Here is a 7203-nt window from a genome sequence, read left to right on the forward strand (position 1 = left end):
AGAGGCCCAGCCCATGTCAATCCTATGGAGAGATCTCAGAGTCGCCAAGCAACAGCCACCAAATATTCATGATGTAGAAGGGTCAAAAGAAGGGCAAATACATTTATATAAATTCTTTCAACTTGATTTCTTTCTAGGTTTGCAATTCTGCACAACAAACAAAGGACAAAAACTTTTTTTCCTCCAAATAAAGGGAAAAACCTTGAAACTTCATGTGAGTTCTTGGCAACTGCCATTTCCCAAATCCTGCTCATACTGGACCCACATCTCCATGTCTTGGATATAAGTAATTAACTTGCCAATAACAAAGACTTATTAAAGGTCACTGAGGTGAACTTTGTAGACAAGTGCGGAAACTGTATAGTGTAAGGCTGATCGGCAAATAAAAGACCATGAAAGTCATCTTGGACTTTAGTAGGCAAAGAGGAGGGTTCACAGCTTACTTTTCCCGGGCATCCCCATCTCAGCTGATCTAACTTGGTTTCCTAACATCCAGGACGTTATCAACAAGGCACATCAGCACGTCTGAAGCTGCTGGCAACCTACCGCTCAGCCAGTCCAACTGCATCATGGTCTGGCTCTCAGATCAAACTGAAGAAGAGCAGCAGAAGCTTCAGTGCTGAAGATACTGGAGCAGATCATCGGCTACCCCTTCCCTACCTGTCATCCTGTCTGAGTAAAGGAACGTGTCAAGGACAGCACCCTTCCTGCAGCTAACATACTGATAAATACACGTCACTCCACACTTCTAATATTCTTAATTTCTCATGTCATTTACCCCTAATTTAAGATAACTCATTGTCATTTTGTTACATTTTACTTCAGTCTTGCTACAATTAAAATGTAGTCTGTACCCTGACAAAGGATTTGGAGATGCATAGCACATTATATGAGTTTAATAGGTCAGTGTTTCATTCTAAGGTGTTGGACATACAAATCAAAGGCCAAACGTTTGAGTTAAAATGAGAAGTGTCTTCAGCACAGGTGTGAGCACTGAAATGTTTAGCTAGTGTTGTAGAAACTTGAACGGAGGTAAAAAACAATGTAATTGTTGAAATTTAGGTTGAAAAACCCTTCATTGGTGCAGTTCAGAAAAAAATCTCTCATTTCAATTAAAATTCATTTATTGGTACAAAGTTGAAATGAGGTTTTCCTTTATATAAGCCTTTTTTTAGGGGTGGAGCTGGGGCTTGAACTGCAGAAAGTCTCCTCCTCAGCAGACAATTAGTCCCTCACGTCCTCTCTCCATCAATGACTCTGTGCTGCCTAAAAATGAAATGAAGAAGAAAACACATAAATGCCACAAGCCCCGGACATCCATGCAGATCACAAAGAGAAACCTCCTGACTTTGCGGGGCAGAACCTTCCAAAAGCTGGGAGAAGAGCTCTTCAACCACACTTCAAGGACCTGCAGTGCTGCTGGACTTCACCAACCACAGTCTGGTCAGCAGCATGACATCATAGAGCCTTTAGTTCTTTACCATGGCACCATAACCTGCAATCCATCACATCATGCTTGATCAGTTATGCAACAACTTTAGAAAGTGTAACCCTTGTTCTATCCTAGGCACTTTACCATTGGGAGTTGGGTCATCTAGACCCACTAGACAGTGCTCTGAACCTTTTTTCTTCAATGATTTGTGATCTTCACTGGTGTCCATGGATTCCATGAAATCTTTCCACCTTTATCCACCTTTGTCATGGTAGGGAGAACACGTCAATGTGAGGGTGGGGTCATCTAAGATAGCACAAAGGTTACAAAAGATTTTTACCATATGTTGATGACAGCTGATTCTTGTTTTCCTGATGCTCAGACAAAGCCCTTCAGTGTTTTTCTCTGGGTCATTTTGATTGGTCCTTGTGGGAAGAGATTAATGTATTAATAATACTGAAGAAATCAAGAGATATTCCACATCAACAGCATGAGAGTAACATGAAAGAAACAAGCCAACATTTATCTACATTACCAGAGTCTTTACCTGGAGGTATCATTCTGGTCACGTCTGCTCCAGCTTTTCTGACTTCCGCTTGTTCCAGCCACCGGCCTGAACGGCGAGGATGTCTGTGCAGAATGAAAGGATCAAAATGTATTAAACTGAGAAAACAAACTACACAAAAAGGATGCATCTTCAATGAGTATTTACCAGTTTTTGACACATATGTACTCGGAACATGTGTCTGCTGAAGAGAGGAAGCTGTTCAGTCGGTTCAGTCCCTTTCCCTGATGTTGTCCCTTCTTGATTTCATCCTCGGATCCTCATCATTTCAACCAAAATGTATGTTTGCAAACTTTTGAAACATAAGGGGTTAGAAAAAAACTCCAACAGGAATAAGGGCAGAGGCCCTAAGGGAGACCCAGGACACGCTGGGGAGACTACGTCTCTCAGCTGGCCCCGGGGTCCCCCAAGAGGAGCTGGAGGAGAGGGAAGTGTGGGCATCTTTGCTTAGACTGCTGCCCTCACAACCTGGTTCCTGATGAATGGAAGAAGATGGATGCATGGATGGAACATGTTCAGGCCTTTCAGCAAAACTCCACGATGGCAGACTGCGATCCTTCCTCATTTACTTTGCCAGAAGACTTTTTGGAGGACTCTGGTGCTGCCACAAACTTACCTGCTCCACATCTCCCATCTCCAGGATTCTATCAAAACAAATAAATGTCGTATATTAACATGATGATATGACACAAAATACAATAAAACATATATGCAGGCATATTTTATTTCCCCATGAATGCAGTTCACAAAGGAGGTCACCACAGTGTTTTTGGTCAAAAACGCATCTTCCAAATAACCACTGAGCCTAAAAGAACAGAAAAGTTTACATAAGAAAAACATTTATACCATCAAAAATGTAGGTGGAAAAGAATTTTACACAACCCAGTTGGCTCTCAAAACAGTACATTTAGCAAGTTCCATCCACTGCTACAGCCAACATGGAGGGAGAGCATGCAGGACCCTGAAACAGATGAACCGGACAGCCTCTCCATCTCAAAGTTAGCAGAAGATCAGTCCAGGAACTATTTGTACATGTTGTCTCCAAATAACTGACCAGTCTGAGAGAGGAAAGGGAAAAAAACATGAGGTTCTTTTATGTATATACATACATACAAGAATCAGGAATCAGACGTTCTGTTGGAGTAGGACTTTAAGTCCCACTCCAACAGAATTTTTAGCTATTATAAAATCGTTCCCAGTGTTTCTTTTAATTACGATCATTTTGTTTTTTTGAAGACATTTTTCTGCAGCACAGCAGCTCATAAGAATTTCACCTCAGAGCTGTGGTGCAGATGTTTGCCTCTGCTAATTTCCCATAAACCATTTGTTGATTCTCTCTCCCACTAGCTTAGGCACCTCACAAGCCCTAGCCGACATCAGCATAGCAAAAAAAAAAAATCAATGAGCAACATTGGAGCTATCCATGTGTACACTTTTGAGCCAGATACCAGCTCAGACAAGGGAACTCAGGACATTAATGGATCTACCGGTATTTGTCTGCAAGTGGATGCATCAGAATTGGAGTGGAGCAGAGACTTTGGCCCATTCATGGCAGTTAGAGCGTCACAACTATAAGCTTTTTGAGACAATCAGTTTCATCTTCTCCTGATCCATTGAGATTTGAATAAATACTCAGAAACAGTTTTAATCTTATATTATTGTGTATATGTTTATATTTTTGTTAATGTTCTCAATAAAGAGAAAAATGTTTGATCTTAAAAACATGACTTCCATTGGAGCGGCTCTTTAACTTTGTTGACAACGCTAGGATAAATAAAAGTGGTCAGTCAAATCAGCCATAACTGTTTAGACCAGGGGTCTGCAGCCTGAGGCTCCACAGCCACATGTGGCTCCTTGACCCCTCCTTTGCGGTTCTCTGACAAAAAATAAAAATGTTTTTAATTCAAACAAATATCCTATTTTTCAGACGACACAGGGCATCACGCAAAACAAAACAGTCAGATAAGTCAAACTTTACTCAACTTGGTGATCTACTCAACAGTTGAAGCAAAGTATTACTGTGCCAGGCTCCTGACTACAGTACCCATAATGCTTCAATAATCTATCAAGCGGTGATGCACAATATTTTAAGAAATTCCAGCATTTATGAAGAATTTTTTTAAACCTGACAACGTACCACAAAAAATCAATTTGAGGTCAATACGCACAATTTAGAGGGCCTATACCATGCTAGCCATTTAGAATAAACTATTTCCTCGATCTCTGAGGCTCCGCCTTTCTCTTCTTGTGGGTGTCGCCTATTTCATGACATCAACCTAGAGTCGGCGTCGGCAGCGTTTCTGCGTTTCTTCCATCCAAACTTTTGCAAAGATGGATGTGCATATTGTGCAATGAAAGCATTTTGCTGATCACCGCTAGCTCCATTGAGAAAGTGGGCGTGTCTGTTAGCCTGGAGGCGGTTTAGCTGCACAGGCTCTTCCTAGAAGAGGCTGCTCCTCACTTATGATGACGTCACAATGTGAGGACCCTCTTATTGTGATTTGGGAGGGGCTGGTGCTCAGAGGGTTTCAGAGGAATGCTGAGAGATGCGTGAATGGATCAAAATACCGCTGTGGATTAGTTTTTGTGAGTAATTAACATTATAATACACTTTAAAATTTTAAAACGTTGATGTTGCATGATATAGGCCCTTAAAGAAATACTGGCTGAGATGTACTAACAACATAAAATCTACAATGTGTAAAAAAAAAAGCCTTTGTAAACCCCAGTAGTTATCCAGTTTCCAAAATAACATAAATGCAAATGAGTGTTTGATTTTCTAAAGGCTGAAGAGACACCTTGTGTGTCCTACTGAGTTCTGGACAGTGAGACATTTGAAAGGCTCTTAGCTGTTTAAAGGGCTGCAGACCCCCGTTTCTGGCTAAATGACCCAAAAGGAAACTTACCTCTGCGGAGACCACGTGACGTTTCCGCCCCCGTCCTCTATACAGAAGAGGCCTTCACCGTGATCCTGCTGCCTTTTAAATTTAAGATGGAAAAACGCCTCGTCATTCAACGTTTATCCTAAACAGCCAACACGTTTTTACTAAAAACCCATCTCTGGTTTCCCAAATCTAAACATTACATTTCTACAGAGAAAAGTTCAAAGCATCGCCCACCTTCCAGCTGTCCAAGAGTTATTCAGCCGCGCGCCTTCCTGCGGGTTCATCCGGGGGTTTCCGGGGGAGTGGGGTGGGGGTGCCCGTATGACGCTGCGTTCACTGGCTTTTCGAAATGCGCAATTCATGTCAATTGGGGCAAATTGAAGGCTTAAAAGCCTGTTTACTTTAGATAATATATCCTATTTAATATATCCTATTTAAAACATTATTGAGAATTACTACAGGAAACAGTGATGAAACCTTTTTTAACAGATAAATTAGAGCACTTCATTGTAATACTATAATATATGAGATACGTCAAAAAATTGACAGTTAAAGAAAAAAGAATATAATAGATCCTAATATTTTATAAACTCCATCAAAATAATTGTTTCATCTCATTTATCATAATATTTATAGTTTTTTTTATCACACACCATTAGACTCGTAGTGTAAATAAATTAAAATGCAGAAAAATCAATTTAAAGAACTCTTTGGTCCGTCCCTGAACTCAACATTTTTCCGGTTTGTTGTCACATGTCAATCAAAGCCTGATCGCCGCAACAGCAACACGGAAAGAGAAAACCTATACACGGGTCCCTAGAAATGTAAATAAAAAAAATTATTAAATCGCAACGTACCTTTTTACGAGATTTTCCACAGGAAAAAAAGAGAAAGGCACGTCACGTGACCCACGTCAGCCCGCATATATGAATGGAAAAGATCAGACGCTTTCAGATCCTTTGAGGAAAAGTTGAACGTAACAAACAAACAACTTCATGTCTGCAATATTACGAAAATAAAGGGGATATATAATGCTAGAAATGTTTTCAAAAATAAATTAGTCCACAATCACTCTTATTTTATGGCATTTTCTGCGGAAAAAAAGAGAAACATATTAGTCACGTGACCCACGCGCACGTCTGCAGATATGAATGAAAGTTAACGTGTTTCTCCAACGTAACAGAGCCTTTGGGAGAAAAAGTTGAACGAAACAAGCAAACTACAAACTGTATGTACAAAATGAAAGCATATTTTAAAAGAAAATGGTATATTTCTCACTAGAAATGTTGTCAAAATAAAAATTAGTCCTCAAAATATCTTGTTTTATGGGATATTCCACCGAAAAATGAACGTGCATCCGCCATGTTTTTTGCTCACGGCAGGCCAAACCTCCAAAGTCACGTGATCCTGAGAAGGCTCGTAGAAAATGAATAGAAAAATGAAACGTATCCCCCTCACAGTTTAGGGGGCGTTTTTGTAAAACTCTCACGCATTTCCATGTGGACAAATGTAGCTACTACACATTTTAGGATGAGACTGGGTTGTGGTATAATATCACAATACAAGTCCTAATGTGGCGAACGTAGCAAAAGTTTGCACGTGTGGGATGTGAATGATGAGCCTGTAATTGCTGCTACCCTTAAAAAAAAACACAAAAAACTGCAAATTAACAGGATAAAATTAAAAAGATGTATTCCAGAGGCAAACATGTATGAACCACTTTGGCAGGTTTACTCTAAAGTGATAGATCTCTAACACACAATCATTAGTGCTTTGGCATTGAACTGTGAAGTTGAGCATACAGTAGAATAGAATTAGGAATTGTATGGCAAATAAATAGACAGCATTTGCAAACAAAAACAGAAAAACAAAGTCTAGCTAAAAAGTCAGAAAAAAATATTCAATAGCCTAACAAGGGTTTTCTCCATTTGACCCCTTTGACCTTGTTCTGAAAGTAGTAGATATAGATAATCAATAGACAAATCGATGACTGTTTAGATGGATGGTTTTCCAGTTCTAAAGTTAATGTATGGGAATCTGGCAGGCAAGACTCAACGGAAATTAGATTATGCTTTATAACTATGACCCCAAGGGCACCTTATACAGTATATAGCAAAGCTTTTTTGTCATAGAATAGAATTAAAAAAGAAACAGTTATGACTTCAGCCTGATCAAGATGGTATCGCCAGACTTTAGGAATGCTGCACAAGCTCCTAAGCTCAGGTTATATTCTCTAGCAGTCAACTACTACTGTTGACTGCTAGATAAGTCAACAATTTTTGTCCACAAAGGTTGCATTGGTCAATCTGACAGAAAAACAT

At 39.8% G+C, this 7203-nt stretch overlaps 1 protein-coding gene and 1 long non-coding RNA gene across 5 annotated transcripts in view; both read right to left on the bottom strand.

Moving 5' to 3' along the window:
- LOC101170754 (copine-8) overlaps positions 1-7203 on the bottom strand; it is a 314618-nt gene that overhangs the window by 229905 nt on the left and 77510 nt on the right. The gene's annotated exons all lie outside the window — the stretch shown is intronic.
- On the bottom strand, positions 1107-6200 carry LOC111947463. Of its 3 annotated transcripts, none has more exons than XR_002873313.1 (9): positions 6161-6200; positions 5117-5222; positions 4904-4975; positions 2145-2641; positions 1980-2062; positions 1773-1857; positions 1577-1693; positions 1349-1495; positions 1107-1266 (listed from the first exon to the last, which is right to left on the bottom strand). It is a non-coding gene; the product is annotated as an uncharacterized LOC111947463 (long non-coding RNA). The 3 variants fall into 3 exon arrangements; XR_002873312.1 differs by lacking the exon at positions 6161-6200 and adding an exon at positions 5740-5773; XR_002873314.1 differs by lacking the exons at positions 1577-1693; positions 6161-6200 and adding an exon at positions 5740-5771 and having other exon boundaries at positions 1364-1495.

The sequence above is a fragment of the Oryzias latipes genome, chromosome 5 (assembly GCF_002234675.1).
Source record: "Oryzias latipes chromosome 5, ASM223467v1".
Classification (NCBI taxonomy): domain Eukaryota; kingdom Metazoa; phylum Chordata; class Actinopteri; order Beloniformes; family Adrianichthyidae; genus Oryzias; species Oryzias latipes.